Here is a 22270-nt window from a genome sequence, read left to right as displayed (position 1 = left end):
CTGTGTCTCTTTCTCTCTGTAAATCTGCCTTTCCAATAAAAATAAGTAAATATTTTTTAAAAGAGAGAGAGAGAGAGAGGGAGAAGACAGAAATATTTGCAAGGCTAACCCCTTCTTTTCTTCTCCCACAAAAAGCAGCTGCCTTAGTTATCATCCAGGCCTCAGACACCACACACGGGATCTGCCATTTCAGGGGAGAAGAGCAGAAGCTTGTGTAGCCCAACAGTGTCAGAGGCCACTGCAGGCAGGAGCTCTGGGTCTGCTGCAACTGTGCAGCCTGGAACAGGGGGTGGATGTCACCAGGACAGGACGGGGCAGCTCCCAGAAGGCAGGTCCGGGGACCTTATCCAGAGGTCAGTAGGGTTCGACATTGGAGAACAAGAAATCATCACCTTCCTTGGAAACCTGGGAAGGTCTATTTTGCCCTGTAGGAGACTCAGGTATTATGTGTATCATGGGCTAATACTGCCAGAGAGTAGGAAAAAAGGGTTGCAGGAGATCTGCCCCCAGATCCTGGTTCAGAGCTTCAAAAACCCTTGAAATTTCAGGAATGATAAGAGCAATAAGACCATCTTTGGTTCTTGGTGATGCCAGGTAGGGTCTCCAGGTCTCTCAGCAAGATGGAACCTTGACTGAATGCTTGACACTTCTGGGTCCATGCCTAGCCACAGCTGCAGGGAGAGGAGAGTGAGCAGTAAGGGTTGGAGTGATTCACCACTAAGCCATGATTTATCACGCCCAGGTAACAACATCCCCATGACAGCCCTACCTGGCAGGTCCAGAGAGCTCCAGGGCTGGGGTCATATATTGTCCCAAGAGGTCACTGAAGCCCACCATGCAGATATAAACCCTCCTACTTCTGGGACCCTTTCATCGGGCTGCACACTGGCACCTTTGCGAACTCCATGAATGGAAAAAACAGGTGTGTTAGCAAATGATGGAACCTTGAAGGGGTGGGAGAAACCCCAACTCTGCTGCCTGACTGGACACACGTGCAGGTGATGTGGCATGTGGTGTTTGCTCCCCACACGTCTTGAGGACCAGACTCTCTGTGCCTGTGAAGCGTCAGGCTCAGAACCAAGCTGAAGTGTAGGACCCTGTGTTGGTGTTGGAGGTCTGGCAAGCACATCACATGTTTGGTATTAGGACAGTAAAACAGAAAAGCAGAAGATTAAAGCTCCAAGTGACCATCACACAAGTGTGACTACAGGATTTGGCCGGTGCCTTTTCTAACTGGTTAGTGTCTAAATTGAACCCCTGTTTAGCTAGCCCCTCCACATGCCTTCGGGCTTCTGTGAGAGTAAACTGACTCACTGCTAAGAAATCAGCTCGAGGTACATGTCAAGTTCTAACATGTGGCCCATTATTGCCACAAAACAAGAATATTTCACATGCAGATTGTTGCTTCTGTGTCAAATGACGCAGCATCGAAAAGCATTCACAACTTCTTGCTTTTTATGAGGACCCTTTGACAAGGGACTACAAGCACTTGATTGAAATACTGAGCATCTTTCTTCAAGCTAGCTGGTGGTTATGTGAAAACATTTGAGGTAAAATGGCCCTGGAGCAAATTCACAGTAAGGAACCTCTTCACTGAATGAGCAGGAAAGTAGGTACCCTTTGGGCTGGGTGCTTATCAGATCAGTCTACCCTAGCAAAACTCTTTGGGAAGAACTGTAGGAGCCTGATTCCTGCACTCCAGGAGCCTGCTGGGGTTTGGTCTCCCAAGCACAGCTTTCAGCAGGGACACAGCAGTGCCAACAATTTAAGGAAGCACTTCCTAGCTCAGGCTCATGCCAGCCCAGGATCAGCGGCTGATTGAAAGTGAGAGCCATCTGAAACCCAATGCTCTGTTTAGCTTGCCTTAGCCTGGTTCTAGTCCTGCCACCTGCTCTCCACTGGTGAGCAGGGAAGACCAGAGGGAAGACAAATTATCCATTACTGTGGGCTGAATTCACCCCAGTCCACCTGTGGGAACCCTATTCCTTGGTTCCCTGGAGTATGAGGATAGTAAAGAGAGGATCTTACTGAGGAAAAGCAAGTTAGTCTGACACCCTTGGAGCCTGAAGCCAACATGCTCAGTGTGCTCACACAAAGGGGAATTCTGGAGCTGGACTTGTCCATGAGAACATGAGGTGAAGACACAGGGAGAAGGCCAAGCCTTCTCCAAGCCAGCCTCACAGTCTCAGGCGACCAACCTGCCCACCTCACTGGCCCCTGGGTCTCAGCCTTCCTACCTCCAGAGCTGTGTAAGTAGAGTCTTCTGCTGTTTATACCACCCTGCATGGGGTGCTTTGTGACAGCAGACCAGGGAGTACTGAATCTCCACAGTGGGACCTGCTGGGATGTTACAACTGAGGAAACACAGAAGCTCCTGTGTTCCTGAGTTCCTGTCTGGTTCCTGAGACCCACTGCACCCTGTCCTTCTGGACAACAAACCCACTCCAGGCTCACCGCATCTGCACACCACCTTTCCTTACATGTCCTGGCTTAATCTTGACCAAGCAGAGACCCATTAATCCTGTGGCCTGCAGAAGTCTCCCCTCATCCCTGGGAAGGGTCTCTGAGGGTCGTGTGACAGCTGGCACATCTCAGGGCAAGCTTTTTACCTGCTTGGTCCTATTTTGGTTTTCTGACTGGTTTCTGAACACAGGGACTGATTCTCCACGTATACCACTTGTCATGTGTTCTCAAGTTCTTCCAGATGGAGCAAACTATAAAACGAGTACCAGCCTAACTGAGGAACAGTGCAGGAAAACAGGACCAGGAAAGCCTGGCCCTGTGCACACTGCCCTTGGCCTCTAGCTCTCCGGCAAAGGACAGGGAGAGAGAAGAAGGTGGTAGAACGCAGAGGGGCTGAAGGCACTGCCATGCTCCTATGGCACTGACCCCAGTATCATCACCCCGCTGGGCAGGAAAAGGCAGCACTGGTATCAAGAGTATGAAGGTCACACAGAAACAACACCATTCCTAGAATCACAGCCACAGATCCACGAAAAGGGCTTTGGAGAGTTGGTACCACAGATATCAGCTACAAAAGGTTTCGGTTTTACCTTGAATTGCTCCTGGGCCCACCATCGTTTTCCTCTTTGAGTCATTTGTCTTCCTGTTGGTCAATGAAGCTTCCGTTGGGCCCCTGAAGATCTTGGAATAACCTGAAAAATAATTTAATTCCATTAAGCTTTATTTCCCCCATAGAATAATGCCAAAGGTGAACTGTATACTCAATGACAAATCTTTCTTTCAGGTGCAAGTGTTTGCTGTCTAGAATGCCCACATCCCAAACTGGAGTACTGGGTTGGACGCCCAGCTCAACTCTCGACTTCATAGTAACACATACCCTAAAACAAAGCAGATGATGGCTCAAGCACTTGCGTCCCCTGCCACCCACGCGGGAGACCCAGCTGAAGTTTCCGGCTCCTGGTTTCAGCCTGGTCCAGATCCAGCCATTGCAGGCATTTTGGAACTTAACCGAAAAAAAGGAGAAAAAAGCCTCTCTTTCTGCCTCTCAAATAAACATAGAAAAAAGTGAAAAGTTATAAAGATCACTCTAAAACCCCAAGATCCCTTGTTCATAGGTCTTCAGGCCTACATAAATCTCTAAAACTTCTTAGTCATCTCCCCTTTAAATCATGTGTGCAGCTATTATTAAAACACTTGATAAGCTTGACATTCAACGTCTAGTTTTTAACTTTCTTATAAAAGTATATTTGTTTATTTGAAAGGCAGAGTTAGAGAGAAGAGAGAGTGGGAGGCAGAGAGATCATCCACCTACTGATTCATTCCCCAATGACCACAATAGCGGGGCTAGGCCAGGCCAAAGGCAGGAGCCATGGGCTTCCTCTGGATATCCCAGGTGCATGCAGAGGTCTAAACATTTGGGCAATCTTCTGCTGTATGCACATTAGCAAGGAGCTGGAGCAGTTGTACACAAACGGTGCCCACATGGGATGCCAGCACCACAGGAGCAGGTTACTTGCTGTACTACCACATCAGTCCCTCAAAAATATATTCACAACCCAAGCTCTCTCCCGGAGAGGTGAAGCCACATGTCTTTCTGCTTGTTCCCCCACCTTTTTCCAGAAGGCATCTAGAGGAATCTTGCTAAAATGGAAAGTCAACTTCAGGCACTTAGCACCATGGTTTAGATTCAATCAGGGACACCACATCACAAAGCAGAATATGGACTTGAGTCCTGGCTGGCCTCCACTGCCTGCTTCCTGCCGCTGTATACTCTGGGAGGCTCCCATACAGCAGAGCCAGAGTCCTAGGCTTCTTGCTTCAGCCTAGCCTGACCCTGGCTATTGCGGACATTTGGAGTAATGGATCAGCAAGTCGGCCTGTCTCTCTGTCTTTATTTATCTCTGCTTTCCAAATAAATTTGAATTTAAATCACATCAAATGTCACCAAAATATTAAAGTATCTTACAAATGGGAAGAACTTAAAATCCTTCTCTTTAAAAAGCTGGGTGGAACATAATAGTTCACTCCTATGGGAGGCTCAGCAAGAGGAAGGAAACACTAGGAAAGCGACATGGGCCTCCCATGAAGGGAACCTTCTGAAAAATCTCCCTTCTCCTTCCAGCCCCACTCTACTAATAAGGTCTCCCACAGGTCTTCTCCAGCACCTATCTCTACCCAAAACAGAATAATGGGATTTAGAAAACATCCTGAAAGCTGTAATTACATAACTTTTCAGTCCCAACAAGGAGGCAAAAGGCATTATGATTAAAAAGATGCAATAATCATAAATAGCTATGCACTCAACACAAGGCCACCCTGCTAGACACAGCAAATACTACTAAGCTTAAAGGGAAAGAGAGATCCTAATATATCATAGTAGGGAAATGCAACATCCCACTGTCATCAACGGACAGGTGATCCAAGCAAAAAACCAACGAAGACACATCAGAGTGGAAAGAGATGGACATAACGTTCACAGGACGTTTCACCCACAGCCTTCTAAGACAGACCACATATCAGGCCACAAATCAGGCTCTTCTTAGGCCACAAAGAAACAAAACCAGAAACCAACAAAAGCAATAGAACACTTATATAAATATGTAGAAACTAGGCAACATGCTACTGAATGACCAAGAGGTCACTGAAGTAACTGGAATTGGAAATAAGGTTTAAAAGAATCTTAGTTTAAACAAATAAAAGCATGACACATCAATAGCATGAGCTATGACAAAAGCACTATTAACTGGGTTGTTAGTGCAGTCATTTCTTAGTTTCAAAAAATCGAAGGATCTCAAATAAATGATCTAATGATACACCTGAAGGACTTAGCAAAACAAGAACAAACTGAACCCCAAATTAGCAGGAGGCAAGAAATAACAAAAATTAGAGCAGAAATAACTTGAAACTAAAAAAAAAAGATCAACAAAATAAAACTGTTTTTTAAAAACATAAACAAAACAGACAAGTCTTAGCCAAAGTAACAAAGAAAAAAGTGAGGAAAAATTCAAATAAATAAAGCTAGAGATGAAAAAGGAGACATCAGAGCTTGACACCTCAGCACCACCCAAGCTTGCAGAAAAGCGCATGGACAACTATAGGGCAACAGGTTAGAGAAGCACCAAAGAGACACAAGCTGCCGACACTACAGCAAGAAAACAGAGTCTGAACAGACGCATAGCAAGCAACCAGGACTGAAGCAGTCAGTGAAAGCCTGCCCCCATCAAAGGGAAGCCCAGGAAAAATAGCCAGTTTATGATTTGTAGGTCCCCGTAGGATCAGAACTTTCAAAAGATTAACTCTAAAATCCAATCTTTTATTTATTTATTTATTTATTTATTTATTTATTTTTGTTTTGGGAGATACAAGAATCTCTACTTACACAACATTCCAAGCAAAACATCCAATCTCAAAACATTATATTTACTGGAATCCTCTCAATATGACCAACTGCAAATGACATATGTTCCAGTTGAAAATATTTTCAGATTGGAAAAATGGCTAAAATATTACATCAAGACCAATATTTGCAATGGGCAAAATTATTCATAAATGGTCCTCCCACTCCTGCTGAGGCCGCCAACAAGGCAGCTCCACCTGGAACCTTCCAGACCAATGCGTAGAGATATTTTATTCACATTGCCAAACAGCACAGCAGCGCTTTTGCCATGGTATGGGAAACACAGCATGACATTATTGGGGGGAAAACTCAGGATGATCTCAATACAGCAGAAAAGAAAAATCCATGTGAGAAGGCAGGAAGGGAAGAAAAGGGATTTAAAGGAACTCCATCAACTTGGGATCTCCACAGTGAATTATAAGAGATCTATACCTCTCTTAAAAATTTCTTCTTTGGGCCTGGCGCCGTGGCCTAGAGGCTAAAGTCCTCGTCTTGAACGCCCCTGGATCCCATATGGGCACCGGTTCTAATCCCGGCAGCTCCACTTCCCATCCAGCTCCCTGCTTGAGGCCTGGGAAAGCAGTCGAGGACGGCCCAATGCATTGGGACCCTGCACCCATGTGGGAGACCTGGAAGAGGTTCCTGGTTCCCGGCTTCGGATCTGCGCACATCGGCCTGTTGCGGCTCACTTGGGGAGTGAATCATCGGACGGAAGATCTTCCTCTCTGTCTCTCCTCCTCTGTGTATATCTGACTTTGTAATAAACTGAATAAATCTTTAAAAAAAATTTTTTTCTTCTTTGTGGACAGAAACTATATAGTTTTATCATGTGCAACATATTTGAAATACTCCTATATCATATAAATGGCTACCCTGAGTCAATGAGCACAAGCATTATGTCAAGTATCCTTTTTGTGGCAAGTATTCTTGAAGTCTACTTGATTGGTTTGCAAAAAAACCGTGATGCATCCTTATTATCCACAGTCGCTAGTATATATAATGGATTTCTTGTGTACCTGCCTCTCTGTGTCTCTGGCCCGCTATCCTCCCACCCACCCCCACCACATTCAACTTCGTCAATAATCAGGGAAATGCAAAACCACAATGAGACATCAAGTGAAACCTGTTAAATACACTATGATTAAGAGGACCAAAAAAAGAAACAGCAAATGCTGCCAAGGATATGGAGAAAATGAAAGCTTTGTACACCGTTGGCAGGAATGTAAATTAGCCAAATTATGGAAACCAGCACCAATATTCCCCACAGAAATACCGTGGGATCCAGCAATCCTACTCCTGCGGTACACACCCAAAGGCTAAGGAATCAGCACTTCAAGACACGTCTCCACCCCATGTTTACTGCAGCATCATTCACGGCAGCCAAGACATGAAGCTGCCTACTCATCCGTCAGTGGAGCTGGAAGACAGCACCCCCAGATGACCCAAGCTCCAATTATCCTGACTTCATGGATGGACTGGGAGGCCACTATGGGAGAACAATCTCACTCCCAGAAAGCTCAGCCTTCCTTTTGTTCTTCCTCAGACTTTCTCATATTCTCCCAGTTGTCAACACCAAAACTACTCTCTTTATAATGAGAGCAAAGCACCAAGGCATAACCCAATGATATTTTCCAAGTTCTTTCTTACACGCCTCTGTTACTGACATTGGCCATCCACAGGCATGTGAGTCATCCGTGTCGGGTGACACAGTGTTCACCAGGAGGGCAGTGATGAGGTAAAGTCAGGCATGCAGTGCAGGCTGCACAAATCAGCAGTTCATAGACGTGTCCCCAGATTTATTTTTCTCTAACCTAAAAGCCACTATCAGCTGCCTGGCTAACTATTGTCCATGGCATATGGTTAAAATGGCACCAAGTTTTTGAAAAACATAGGCCAAGACTGTCAATATTCTGTGATCCTACACATTTCTGTGCCAAAATTTCCAGTGGGATGAAAGAATAATCTGATTTACAGCTGAGGCACTGTTGGATTTGAGTTAAAGAGCAGAATAAAACCCAGAGAGGATCCCATTCAATGTGTGCAATGAGGATTTTTAAATTAGCATTATATCATCAATAGTTCATTTATCCTTGAGGGCATTTATCTGACAACGTAAATTATCCACAACACAGATGAGATGTCACAACATTGCCAAAACGATGTCAGGAGGTCTGGGGAGGCATGTTCCCAGCCGCGTGAGGAACAGCCGGCTTCATCCAAGCACGCAAGTCAGAAAGTTATACAAGCCAGGCCTACACAACACAGCCATTTGGGAAGGTTTTGATGAATGCAAATGGCTGCAGCACCACTGGTCTGGCTAGGTGGAGGCCTCTCATGGCCTGTGTGGGGAGCCCCAGTCCTACCACGGACAAGCGGTACACTTTGGGTCGAATTCTACAAGGCTGTGAGGGGCAGACAAGTGAGAGTGATAAGCAGGAATATCCTACTGGGAATGGCCCATGTCCAGCCCATGGAAGCACCTGCAGGGGAATCTGCTTGGCCAGAGAAGCCATGGTATGGCTGGAACAACCCTGAACCTGCAACTGGATGGGGGAGCTGATCACCAGCTCACAACCCAAGCTATCTCCACCTCAGGCTACTGATTGCTACAAGCCCAGTAAGGTGGTGCTCACAGCACCAGCTTCGCTCAGTTCAGGAATGGGTGACCTCCTTACTCCTAGAGGTTCCACTCCCACCAGCTAAAACAAGCGCACAGTCCTGGCAGCTGACATTCGGGCAAAGCAGGCTAAGCCACTGTCTGCAATGCTGGCATCCCATACAGGAGTTGGTTTGAGTCCTGGCTGCTCAACTTCCAATCCTGCTCCCTGTTAATGTACCAAGGAAAGCAGTAGAAGATTGCCCATGTGCTTGGGCTCCTGCATCCATGTGGGAAATTCAGAAAAAGTTCCTGGCTCTGACTTCAGCCTAACCAACCATGGCTATTGTGGCCTTTTGGGGATTGAACCAGTGGATAGAAGATTATCTTTCTCTCCCTTTCCTCCCCTCTCTCTCTTCCTTCTTTTATTCCTTCTTCCCTCCCTCCTTTTGTCTCATATCTATCAGGGAAATTAGTAAATCTTTAGAAATAAAAAATAGGTTAAATACACTTTTCAGTTCTAATGCAAAAAAATAATCTGCTGGGAATTCTTTCTACTTACATCACTATATCTAAGACTTTACAAAGAAATAGCTAACCTGAGAGATCAGTGACCTCCCACCATCTACCCACACTGCAGTGCTGCGAAGGTTAAGGCAGGAGGGGGTGAGGGTCATAGGGAGGTTCAAGCGAGAAAGCTCCATGGGATGGCAACACTTGTTCAACACAGTTCTACAGTGGACGCTGAGTATTTCAATAGCAGAAATGGGAAGGAGAGTAGGGCAGCTGGGGGGGGAGAAGAGCAAAGCTCGGAAGCAGCAGGAGGGTTCTCGGCAGAATACACTACAAGGAGAGTTTTCATCTTCATCTCCACATGAGGCACATAGCACAAGCTCAGAAAATCCTGACTACAGGTAGCTGTTTCCTTTCATGAGTAAAATCAACCTTCTTTCAAACCCATTTGTCCCTTTAACTGCATATCTAGCCAGCCAGTCACCCATCCATCCATTCATCCATACCTTCCTTCCATACATCCCTATACCTATCCATCTATACACCTACTCATCCATCCATGATTCATCCCTCCATCCACCCATCCAGCCATCCTACCAGCCATCCTTCCATCTACCCAGTCATCTGTCCATTCACTTGTTTGTGCACTCATCCAATCACCCACTTACCAATCCATCATCCACCCATCTGTATGTCTGTACATCCATCCATCCTCCAAACAGTACACACTGAATTCCTTCCATGTAGCAATCACTAGCTAAGCTAATCACTAACTCAGAGCGGCATTCACCCTGTGTTCAAGATGTTAAAGGAGAGAGAGTTGCAAAGAAATAATCACCAAAAGATCAGCTCCCTCTTGGCTTTGTGTGACCCCGCACCAGAGGGTAAGTTTTCTGAGTATCAGATTCAGTTGCATAGCTTTCTGAAAATAAAAATCTGTGAGGAATCCAGAAGTCTCTATGTGCAAGTTATAGAGGTGCAAGAGCCCTGAGGACAATGCCTGAAATATCTGACATGAAGCAAATGACCATGAACATGAGAGGAGCACTCCAGGAACGGGGAGAAGGCCAGGAACAGCACAAGTCATGGAAGCCATAACAGGACGTTCCGTAACACGGAAAGGGTTGCCAGCGTCTCAGCTGCTGGGTTACTAACATGAGAAAACCATTCCAACAACCGCATGCATTGGGAACCTGGATTGGATTTGACCTGTAAAAAATACTGCAGCAGTGAAACAGGAGTGAGCACTTTTCCAGATGGTGTATTTGTTTGTGGAATATGAGGAGACCACAAAGTAGCTCCAGGGCACCTCATGGATGCCTGCAGCTGGGAAGCTTTTGACTATCTGTCTATCTGTTTATTGCTGTATTGATCCACTGATCCACAGAACACTGTGTCCTGCATGCCTATAACAAAAGCATTGATCTCAAAAAGAAATTGCCAGAATAACTAAAAATAACTCAGAACAATTAGAATAATATGCTTCTTTCATTAAAACGTGATGTGAATGTTGTCTATCTTAAAAGAGTTCAGAAAAAGCTGCACATGTTCAGGGACGGACACTGCGGTGCAGTATGTTAAGCCGGTGCTTTGGATGCCCATGTCTTGTATGGGGTTCTTAGAATCAAATCCCACTTCTGCTTCCTAGCAAGCATCCTGGTAATGCACCTGGAAGGCAGCAGGTGACAGCCTAAGTGCTTGACTTCCAGCCACTCGTGGGATGTTTGGTTTCTGGTTTGGGATTGGCTCAGATTTGGCTGTTGCAGGCATTTGAAGAGTATATTGATGAATAGAGCTTTCTGTCTCCTCCACCACTTGATGGCTCTCTCTCTGTCATTCCTTAAGCCAATAACTAAAACCTTAAGAAATACATGTTAGAGGCTGGCACAGTAAAGCAGGCTAATCCTCAGCCCTGCAGGACCAACATACCATATGGGCACCAGCTGGTGTTCCAGTTGCTCCACTTCCTATCCAGCACCCTGTCTGTGACTTGGTAAAGCACCAAAGGATAGCCCAAGTCCTTAGGCTCCTGCATCCACATGGGAGACCCAGAAGAAGCTCCTGGTCACTACAGCCATTTGAGGAGTGAACCAGCACATGGAATACCTCTCTACCTCTCCTTCACTCTGTGTTACTTGCTTTTCAAATACAAAAGAAAAAACATACATTAATATGATCTTGCAGGAAAGGAGAACTGCAGGGTGGGTGAGGGGCTACTATCTGTGTGTCAGCAGGAAAGAGGGAACCCTCAGGAAGCAGCAGATGTAGAGACTGGGGAACTCAATATCACCCAGTCTGGAGAAGAGATGGGGAAAGACCCCAGATACCAGCACAGAGGTGGGATGTTGTCTGGCAGGGAAAGGGATCCCACTATTCAGAAGTGGTGGCTGCTAGATGCTCTAAAACCAGCAACCTAGGAGAAATGGATTTGAAACACTGGACTACTTCTGCAAATACTCCCATCATAGCCAGTCTCAAGGAACACACAGAATCCTGAGTCCCAAACTGGAGAGAGATGCAGCCAGAGAGACAAGGGAGATGAAACCACTTTTACTTGAAGGTTTTTTTTAATTTATTTATTCATTTATTTATTGGAATGCAAAGTGATGAAGAGATGGAGAGAGGCAGGTTTTCCATACGCTGGTTCACTCCCTAGATGGTCACAGTGGCCAGTGTTCGGCTGGGCCAAAGCTAGTATTTCAATGTTTCTTTCCAGATCTCCAAAGTGAATGGCAGGGGCCCAAGCAACTAGATCATTCCTCTCTGGCCCTTCCAGGCACAAGAGCAGATAGCTAGACCAGAAATAGAGCAGGCAGAGCTCAAACTGGTGTGCTACAACAGGAGTCCCAGAACCCACTGGAAAGAAAAGGACGTTTCATGGAGGTCCATGAGGACAACATAGCTGGCTGTATTTCCCAAGTAGCTACCTCCCTGAGATGGGTCACCCAAAGTGACAGTAAGAACTAGGAGACAGCATCCCAGACCTGGCAAGTGGACAGGCTGGGGCCTCTGTAATGGCTCACATGGAAGCTCTTCCAGGGTCAAGCCTGGTCACCAGCCCCACCTGCACGGTAGTCATCACCACCCCCTTCCACCTGACATCATGGGTGGGGTATGCGTGTGTCTTTCCACTGGTAAGTCACAGCATGGCCACCTTGGCTGCAACACAGCACCCAAGAAGGCACTTCTTAGAATCTTCTAGAATTTTCCCACGGATCTCCTTCTCACTCTAAGCCACAGAGAAATTCTGCACAAATAAACAAGTGCAGTTTTGTTGGAAGAAAACCACAAGAGTCTCCGTGAACCACATCTGGGACAGGCAATGGCAGTGGCCATTCACTCCCTGGAGGCTGCATTTCTTGTGGTCTTGGTATTGGTGGTGGTAGTAGTGGTGGCTGGGACTTGTTTGGTTTCATTTTTCTTTCTTTTTAAAGGATTGATTTATTTATTTGAAAGGCAGTCACAGAGAGGACAGGAATAAAGGGCTTTTCTACCTCTTAGTTCACTCTCCAAATGGCTACAATTGCTGGAGCTAAGCCAATCTAAAGCCAAGAGCCAGAAGAAGCTTCTGATTCTCCTACAGGGGTGCAGGGTTCAAGCACTGGAGCCATCCTCTGCTGTTATCCTAATCCATAAGCAGAGAGCTGGATTGGAAATGGAGCAGCCGGGACACCAACTGGCATCCATGTGGGATGCCAATGATGCAGGTGTAGTCTTAGCTCTCTGTGTCACAGTGCCAGCCCCTGATTTCACTTGTCAACATGAAGCCAATCTCAGTGCCTATACTCCTACCCACTCTTCCTTTGTCAAGGAATAGCACAATGAACACAAGCATCAACCAGCCACCCGTTTGCAGAACCCCAAGTCCTTTGGGGACCCACATGAGATCCCATGCTCTTTCTTCCCGATCCACCGAATCACTGTGTAAATGATGGCACACCGGCTGACCGCAAGCCCAAGGCAGCCATTGGCCTCCACCAGCACAAGCCTGAGAGCCAGACCCCTCTGTCTGGGGACTGAGGTCCATCTCCAGCGCCCCCCCCAAGTGTATAAAATTGGAGGCTTTGAAGAAAAACAGGCTGTTTCACAGGCGGGTGACATCAAGAATGGAAAAGCCACTATAAACAGGACTTCTCTCCCGTGTTACACTGAGCCTTCTGTGCAAGAAAGCACACTTACCAGAGAATTTTCCCCTCCTAAGTTCAACTGGAAAAACAAATATTTAGTCATTTCATAACAGCAGACAACTAAAAAGCAAGCCACAGATTAAAGGAACATGATGCATTTCTAAGAAAGTTCATCAAACAAAATACGCCTTTGAGAACACAATCCTGAAGTCTATTTTAAAAGCAAATTTGGCATCCAAATGAATTTTGTCCTGAAATATCATAACGTCAAATCTTAAATGACTAATAACCATCTTTACAGTGAAATCTGCTTTGTATTTTTAAAATGAATAATGCTGGATTCAAAAATGAAAGTGTTGTTAAATATATCCGAATATTCTTGAGATTATACATAGACTAAGTCATTGGTAGCTAATCAACACCATGGTAAGATTTCAACGTGACAGGCAAGAAAGAAAAAGTTCCTGAGGCGAGACAAATTAGAAACAGAACAAAATGACAACTTAGATAAACAGGAGGACTACCCATAAGGGATTTTCTTACACCTTTTTAGATGGAATTTCTTCCATCACCATCATTTTGACTCCTGTAGGAGGCAGATGTATTTTATCCAGAAATTAATTTTACTCATTTATTATTTTAAGATGTATCTGTTTATCTGAAAGAGAGCGTTGCAGTGAAAGGCAGAGAGACAGAGATCTTCCACCCACTGGCTGATTCCTCACAATGGCCCCGATGACTGAGGCTGGGCAAGAGTGAAGTCAGGAATCTGGAACATCATCCAGATCTCCCATGTGGGTGCAGAGGCCCAAGGACGTGGGCCATACCCTCTGTTCTGCCAAGTGCATTAGCAGCGAGCCCTATTGGAAGTGGGTCAGCCAAGACTCAAATCAGCACAAATATGAGACAGGGTACTGCAGGCTGTAACTTAGGCTGTACCAAAACGCGGATTTCTATTCCTTTATCTTTAATTTAATGTGGAGAAACAGGTAGAACGAGGTTAGTTTTCCTAAGAAAAATAAATTAGCACTAACAGCAGAAAAAAAAAAAAAGAAGCTAAATTTTTCGAGATTCTCAATTCTCTACATTGTCTGGCACAGTGTATGTGCCAATGCATAATTGACAGTCACCCAGGGGAGCCTTCCCAGGATCAGGACCTTCAGCAGCCTGGCCCTGCCCCCAGCATAACAGGAACCAGCTTGTCCCTCCCCACTGGCTGTAGAGGACTGGGTCAGGATCACCTCATCGGTACCAGACACGATTTGGAAACAGATATCTCAAGCTTATCTCCACGGTCCTCAATACAAACTCTCAGTTCTGAGGCTTGGGGTGTGATTATCACACACACCCAATTTCACAGGTGTGCCCTGTGTCTACACCAAACTCCCCAGGCACTCTCCCACAGCTAAGTCATTCAACCAGTTTGCAGTGGACACTTGTCCTTTGTAAGCCAGGTGGGACTGGAAGGTTCCCCAGAGCGATTCTCCTTCCCTGTAGCACAGGAAGCTTCTACCCAGGGTTTTGCAGAACAAGTGTCTGATCCAGAAAATGAAGGGAACAATGGCTTGGCCTTGAACAGAGAGGAGGTTTATACAGATGTCCAAGGGGAGACTTCACCTCCACAATCTTGGGAGAAGTAAGGATCTGGTCTTAATACCAAGTCTAAGGTACTGAATTACAGGATCTGAAAACAGATGTAAAGAGGTACTCTACAAAGCACCCCGTGAACAAGAGCCTGCATTTGGAGGCAGCTTTACAAAGCAGGTGCTCACTCACATGGTGATACATTGGTAAGCAACCCTCTAACAGCACCTTCTCTCTCTCTCTCTCTCTCTCTCGTCTCTCTCTCTCTCTCTCTCTCTCTCTCTCCACAGTAAACACTAGACTCCCAGATGACCATAGCCCATGGAGAGTGAACAGGAGGAATCGAAGGGCAGGGAGCTGCCCTGGAACCAGGACACATGTTCAGTCCTTGAGAAGCTCGAAGTACGGAAGGAATGGTGACAGCTTGCCATCTGCGAAGACTCAGAACAGAGACAGGAAAGGTTGTCAGCCAGGACCACGTGGCATTGAGCTCCACTGAGTCTGACTTTTCCAAAAAGGCAAAGCCCTGACTCTCAAGTGTATGCAAATGGACTTCAGGAGGAAATCCAGCGTCAAAGTCACACAGGAATGAGACAGGTGCCAGAAGCAAGCCGGCAGAAAGTGGCAACAGCCGTGGACAGGGAAGCAAGAAGAAGCAAAAACAACAAGCAGATGGTCCCACATCAGGGTCCAGCTCAGAAATCCACAGGTGAGAAATGTTACATGAACAGTCACTGAGAGATGTGCTGTTCCAAGGAAGCTCCAGATCTACCCTCCACCGTCACCTCCACCTCCACCGTCACCTCCACCGTCACCTCCACCTCCACCGTCACCTCCACCTCCACCTCCACCGTCACCTCCACCTCCACCTCCACCTCCACCGTCACCTCCACCTCCACCTCACACCCTCCACCTCCACCTCCACCGTCACCTCCACCATCACCTCCACCTCCACCTCCACCGTCACCTCCACCGTCACCTCCACCTCCACCTCCACCGTCACCTCCACCGTCACCTCCACCTCCACCTCCACCTCCACCATCACCTCCACCGCATGCCCTCCACTGCACGCCCACCCTGGCTGAAGCCCACCCAGGGGTGCCAAAGGTCAGAGTGAAAACACCTGACTGTGAGACTAGTTGGGCCTCAAGGCCATTTACACAGCTTCAGATCAAAACCACTTGCTCAACGAAACATCCAAATACATGAAGATCTCACACCCACAGTTGTGGGCCCATTTTCCCTTCAGATGGCTACTGAGGGACAGCACCCAGGACAGCTCCAGCCTCGTGTCGCAGGGACCTCCCTGCTCCAGGGAGGATCCCCCTCACCCCAACAAGAGCACAGTGTAGGATCCCAGAGGACACAGAGAAGCGACCCCCACCCCACGTGGCAGCTCTTCTTGTATTACCACTGTAGGTCCCCACAGTGCATCGACCTCCTCCACCACCAATCCGCCACCCCTCCCTGTTCTCCAGATGAATAAAGGCAGGGGTAGAAGCGGCAGTTTCATCTAACTTGACGATGAGCCACAGTAAGAAACCTTAATCAAACAAAGTCATAAATCGCACGAAAAGCAAAGTTAGCCAGTGAAGGTCCAGTTGCGGCGTCCACATGTCAAGAGAGGTTTGCGGCCTTCTGTTTCTTTACATTGTCATACTTTTTGTAGAATCAGTAACCAAATACACACGGTGTTTTCTCCAAGTGAGCCACAGAGACACGAGGTGCTCATTAACTCTGAGTCACATCCGAGACAACGACCAGCGGGGCAGGGACCGCACTGTCATGGTCATAGCAGGGACAGCTGTCACTAGCAGACTCCCTTCCTCTTTGGCCATTTCCATAAGGTTTCCTTGGAACAAGTAGCATGCAGAGGCAATGCCTCCATCCATACAGAAAACGACAGGATCTATGATTGAGACCAAGGACTGTCACAAGGGCCAGAATCACGGTCTTTCAGAATGGCAGGGTACTTAGCAGTCAGCAGGACCCATTCCCCCACAGAACGCAGGTGACAGAATTTACAACACAGCAGCCACGCCAGGCAGCAACCCCAAGCTCGTGCACCCATGGTGAGAACTCCAACTAAGGCCTCAACTGTGAAGGTGTTGCAATTCCAAAATAACCTACAAAGTTTTTCCAAAACCCAAACAGAATCAAGGGAGTGGTATTGTGGTGTTGCAGTGTTGCACAGTAAACCACTGCTTGTGATGGCAACATTCCACTTATGAAAGCCAGTCTGGCAATCAGTTGCTCTGTTTTCCACCCAACTTCCTGCTCATGCACCTGTGAGGCAGTGTGTGATTCTGATGTACTTGGGCCCTTGACACCCACGTGAAGAGGCCGGGATAATCTCAGGATCCCGGCGTCAGCCTGGGCCAGCCTGGCTGATGCAGCCGTTCGGGCCGTGAGCCAGCAGATCGAAGGAAGAAAGGTATCTCTCTCTCTCTCTTTTTTCTTCTCTCTCTCTCTCTCTGCTTCCCTGTCACTCTGCCTTTCAAAAAAGTAAGTCATTAAGGAGATTAAAAAAAAAAAGACAAGGGACTGAAGGTAAATCAATTACAATCTACTGAGTTAGTTTGGAAAGCAATCCAAAACTGTATTATAACGGTGTGCTTAATTGGGGTAGAAAGATCATATGGATGCACCTGGAGACGATTCTTCTGCGTTTCAATTGCCCATCCCTGAGCAAAGGCATTGGGATGGACACAGGAGATCACGGGAGGGGCTTTGGAAGCACAACAAAACATGGTTCCTGACCCAAAGGATGTTCTCTGTTTCAATTCTTGGGTCGCAGAAAATTCTCACTTTCTCGATGAGCACCCAAGAGAATTCTACCCCAAGGACCCAGCCTTTCTCTTGTGCTTTTAACCTTCTCTGCAGTGTCTCTGGTTTTTGTTTTGTTGTTTTACATTTTGTATCATGTGCTACAAGACGTAAGCCAGCATTGTCAGTCACTCAAAAGACACCAGTTTTCTCCTAGATAGGAGGCGTGGAAGCAGCAACATCGCCATCAACACGTTTTAGCTGAGTGGATTCAAAGCTAAAAGTGTTTTTTCAAAGGAGGTTGGTTTACAGAGAACATTTCAGAGCCCTCTCTCTCCCACCTTTCCGGAAGTGTTCTCTTCAGCTGTGGCCCCGCCTCCTCTAGGAATGAATGTCACCTTTCACTTTGGGCCCCACTGGTTGAGAATGGGGAGGCACCCTTTTCAAAAAGAAACCCAGGCAGCTGTACAAACATCTGACACACAAATATCCAACGATTGTTGATAATGTTGACTTTGATTGTAGGAGTGGGGCAGCCGTGAGGGCTGGAAATGCCACAACTGGTATATTTACAGCAATTTAATCCACCCCAATAGTGAAAATCACCTCTAGGCTTCGTGAACAGTGGCAGAGAACAACATTACAGCAGTTATGGTTAAAAACACATTTTAAGGTATACAGCAGCCGGTCTGGTCCTGTATATAAACTAAAATTGAGATGTCAATGAGCTAATCATAGGTTGTGGTTAGGACTTGTTTTTTTTTTTTAACATACTGGTTACCCAAAACCATGTCAATTCCATAATATTGCAAATTGCTGTTAATGTTATATTGGGACTCTTAATTGACTGTGATGATATTATACCAGCTCTAACTTCAGACCAGAAATGGTCTCCCCAAGAAACTGTTCAACCCATCTGGACAATAAGTAGCTGGACTCTATGCTTGGTATATGTTTGCAAGGAAAGAATCTTGATTGAATTTGAACTGTAATACTGCATCAAGGTGGAGGAATCCACCAGGGGGGAGGGGAGGGGGAGGGGTGGGGGGATTCCCAGAGCCTATGAAACTGTCACATAATGCAAAATAATTAATAAAAATAAAATAAAATAAAAAAAAACACATTCAGTTGCTGGTTTTGCAATTTTCCCCCTGAAACCCTTTGAGGTAACTCTTTGAACCCCCATACAGAGTCCTGATGCTTCGCACGACTCTTTGAAGTGGTCGGAAGCTTCTACAATGAAACACACGGGCCTTTCATGGCTGGAACTCAGAGAGACGGCAGATGGCCTCCGAAAACACCAGCTCCCATTGGATTTCCTCCTGAGGTGTTAAGGGCAAACCACACTGAAGACCTTATCGGAGAGTTATTCTGCCTCCGCTCAGAGCAGGCTAATGTAGCCTGGCCAAGGCACAGCCTGTGCAGGGGTGCCCCAGGCAGACCTGTGGTGGGAGCATGGTCATCGATGCTCAAAAACCTGCCTGGGGGATGGGCAACTGACTTGGTGGGAAAGACGCCTATGGGCATGTCTGAGTCCCACATCTGAGGGTCTGAGCCGGCTCCCTGGCTCAAGTCCATGAGTAACCCACATGGGAGATCTGAATGGAGCTCCAGCCATTGCAGGAAAACTGGGGCCTAAAGCACACATGCACTCTCACTCTCTTTCTCTCTCTCTTTTCAAATAAATACTTACAAAAAGAAATCTCTCCAGCCCCAACCGACTCTGAGAATCCACTCACACTAATGTGAGCCCATTCAAAACTGTTGGACATGGAACTCAGATCCTAGCCTGCGGAAGATATCTGAAACAAGCCTTGGGCGCAGAGGGATCTGCAACACATGCAGTGAAGACTGAGCCATCCAGTTCTCTGGCAATGGGCTGTACCCACACACGGCTCAGGACTTTCAAACAAAATCCTCTCCAAAACATGGACATGTAGCCACTCTCCAACGTTCCTTCCTGGCATGTGTATGGACAAGCACATGTCCGAGGTCCATGGCATGGAATGCCAGTGCCGTCCTCAACTCTGCTCGGCTCACAGCAACTGCAGGTTCAACATCACCAAGTGCCTGGAGACCTCCACCACCACCACCGCCACCACCAAGCCCTTGCTGTCAGATAAGGCAGGCACACTCAACTTGGTTTTCCATCACCTTTTGGGAAATGAAGGAGCAACAACTTTACCCATTATGTGAAATCAGCATAACTGAAGATTAATTCTTTCGAAACAATATCCATCCAAATTTATGAGGATGAATTACAGTATCTTATCTAAGAACTAATCCAATCCTTATATCTGTTCGAGCCAGCGACAGCTCAAGCAGGAGCAAGCCCCAGATCAGTCAGCAATTCTCTAAATGCCAATCAGATAAATCATCTTCCAGATGGTTATAGCTTTACCCCCTTGCTAAAATTTTAGCTTCTCCCATCAGAGGTTCAGGGTGATTGCCATCCCCACCCCCACCCCCGCCGCCTATTTCTGTCCAGCTTTCAGGCTTTGCAAACATCAAAAACAGAAAATAATGCAAGTAGAATGATCCTTGAGGGGGACAAGGTCTGAGGCCATCTGACAAGTTCTCTCACCACACAGCCACCTGCAAGCACAATATTCTTTGCCAAAAGCAGCTTTAGATGACCACAGGCAATCAAGTCCCATCGTGATGACAAACACAGGGGTGCTAGAGAGACTGTAACCATCAGCACCCTCCACCCACCCGCCCCACCCAGCAGTGGAACTTAGGACACTGTCTACCCAGCCAGGGGCAAAAGACAAAAGGGTAACCTCAATGTCCAGCATGAAAGAAAGAAACTACAGGGCCCAGCGTCATGGCCTAGCAGCTGAAGTCCTCACCTTGAACGCGCCAGGATCCCATATGGGTGCCGGCCCGGCTGCTCTACTTCCCATCCAGCTCCCTGCTTGTGGCCTGGGAAAGCAGTCAAGGATGGTCCAAAGTCTTGGGACCCTGCACCCACGTGAAAGACCCAGAGGAGAAGATTCCTGGCTCCTGGCTTCGGATCAGCACAGCTCCAGCCATTGAGGCCATTTGGGGAGTGAATCATCAGACAGAAGATTTTCCTCTCTGTCTCTCTTCCTCTCTGTATATCTGCCTTTCCAATAAAAATAAATTTAAAAAGAAATTACAGCAAGGTGGGGAGTACCAGCCGGACCTACAGGAACGCAAAGGCTTTGAGTCCCAGCTCCAAGTCCTAAAGGCTTTGGGGGAGGTTCTGCATCCCACACAGGCACAAAGGACATGCAGAGTTGGGGGGAAGCATGGGGACTGGCAGTGTGCCCAAAGCCACGTGCAGGGAAAAGTCATCTGCAAGAAATCAAGAGCGGGTGCCACCCAGACATGGGGCAGGTCAGGTCAGCAGGACAGACAGGTGATGGACAGGCAGCAGTCAGTGGCCGGCAGGAGCACACCTAGGGCCTCCACAGTGTACAGTCCATGACTGAAGACCAAGCCTAGAGTATCTCCAAAACTTCTAAAAATCAAGTCAGAATGAAAAGCAGCACAGTGCAAGCAAGGGGAGGCACAGGTGAAATAATCCCAACAACGTGCGGAAGCCAGGCACGGAGGACAGTACTAAAACTGGCTACTCAAAAAATAAATTTAAAAAGATAGTAAACTGCTCAAAAAGGAAGGTTGGGAGGAGAGAGGGTAGGTGAGAGCGAAAGCTGAGACAGAGACCTAGACTCCAAGGAGTACAAAGACCACCATGAGCTGTTGAGCACTTAGTAGGACTTCCCTAACGAGTACATAGTAAAAATCAAGGATAAAACACAATACAAGATAAACTAAGTGAGAAATAATAACCAGACTGGAAGGCAACAACAAAACAAAGGACGTCAGAAAAGAAAAAGGAGTCCTCGGCAAAATGGAAATAATTGGATCCACACCTAGTTGTAGTGGTACTATGAAACTTCAAAGACTCAACACAATGTCACAGATGTGGCATCTTAAGCTAATACTCTGCTTGTGATACCAGCAACCCATGTGGGCCCTGGTTCAGGTCCCAGCTGCTCCACTTCCCATCCAACTCCCTGCTTATAGCCTGGGAAAACAACAGAGGACTGCTCAAATCCTTGGGCCCCTGCAGCCATGTGGGAGACCCAGAAGAAGCTCCCAACTCTGATCAGCTGAGCTTCAGCCATTGTGGCCATTTGTGGAGTGAAGCAGCAGATGAAAGAGCTCTCTTTCTGTCTCTCCTTTTCCATAAATCTGCTTTCAAATAAAAATAAATAAATATCAAAAATAACAACAACAATAAAAGACCCAAAGCAAGTATGAGAGGTGAGTAGAATCCAGAGAAGCACCAATCCACAGAGGAAGCAGTCTGATGGAGTGAGACTCCTCAGCACTAGCAGCCAGAGATGCTGGATGGCAACGGAACAGGACCTGCGACATGGCGGGAAGAGACTGGGAGCTGGGACTCCAGATCCCACAAGATCTCCACTTCAGGAGGAGGGTGAACAGGAGAGAGCTGAGTGAGCCCCGGAAGCTCTCACCGCTCACGGGCATGGGACGCCCCAGGTATATCCTCAATTTCCAGGAAATCAGATGCAGTAGGGGAAAGAGCAAATGTGAGAAGCAAAACCAACATGGAAACCAAGCGAGTTGATTCATCTGGGTAAACAATGACAAAACCAACAGTACGAACAACGGTCTAGTGTAGGAGGGCTTGGACGCAAAGGAGAATGAAAGAATTTGGTGAGGATGACTAGCACATGGGAGGGTCACTTTATGGGAGACCTACAGCCCACATCAGAGGACACAGGTTCAAGTCTCAGCTGCCTGCTAATGCGTACCCTGGGAGACAGT

The 22270-nt window shown here is 46.9% G+C and overlaps 1 protein-coding gene across 3 annotated transcripts in view; it reads right to left on the bottom strand.

Moving 5' to 3' along the window:
• Nucleotides 1-22270, bottom strand: part of ERG (ETS transcription factor ERG) — a 231354-nt gene that overhangs the window by 159825 nt on the left and 49259 nt on the right. For 2 of the 3 annotated variants that reach the window (XM_058661621.1, XM_058661624.1), the window contains exons 1-2: nucleotides 17788-17802; nucleotides 3054-3155 (exon numbers count right to left, since the gene is read on the bottom strand). The gene's annotated coding sequence lies outside the window, so the exon portion shown is untranslated. Of the gene's footprint in view, nucleotides 1-3053; nucleotides 3156-17787; nucleotides 17803-22270 lie in introns of those variants that run through there. The other variant, XM_058661622.1, reaches the window with a different exon arrangement.

The sequence above is a fragment of the Ochotona princeps genome, chromosome 3, assembly GCF_030435755.1.
Source record: "Ochotona princeps isolate mOchPri1 chromosome 3, mOchPri1.hap1, whole genome shotgun sequence".
NCBI classification, from domain to species: domain Eukaryota; kingdom Metazoa; phylum Chordata; class Mammalia; order Lagomorpha; family Ochotonidae; genus Ochotona; species Ochotona princeps.
This window is presented reverse-complemented; position numbering and strand designations above follow the sequence as displayed.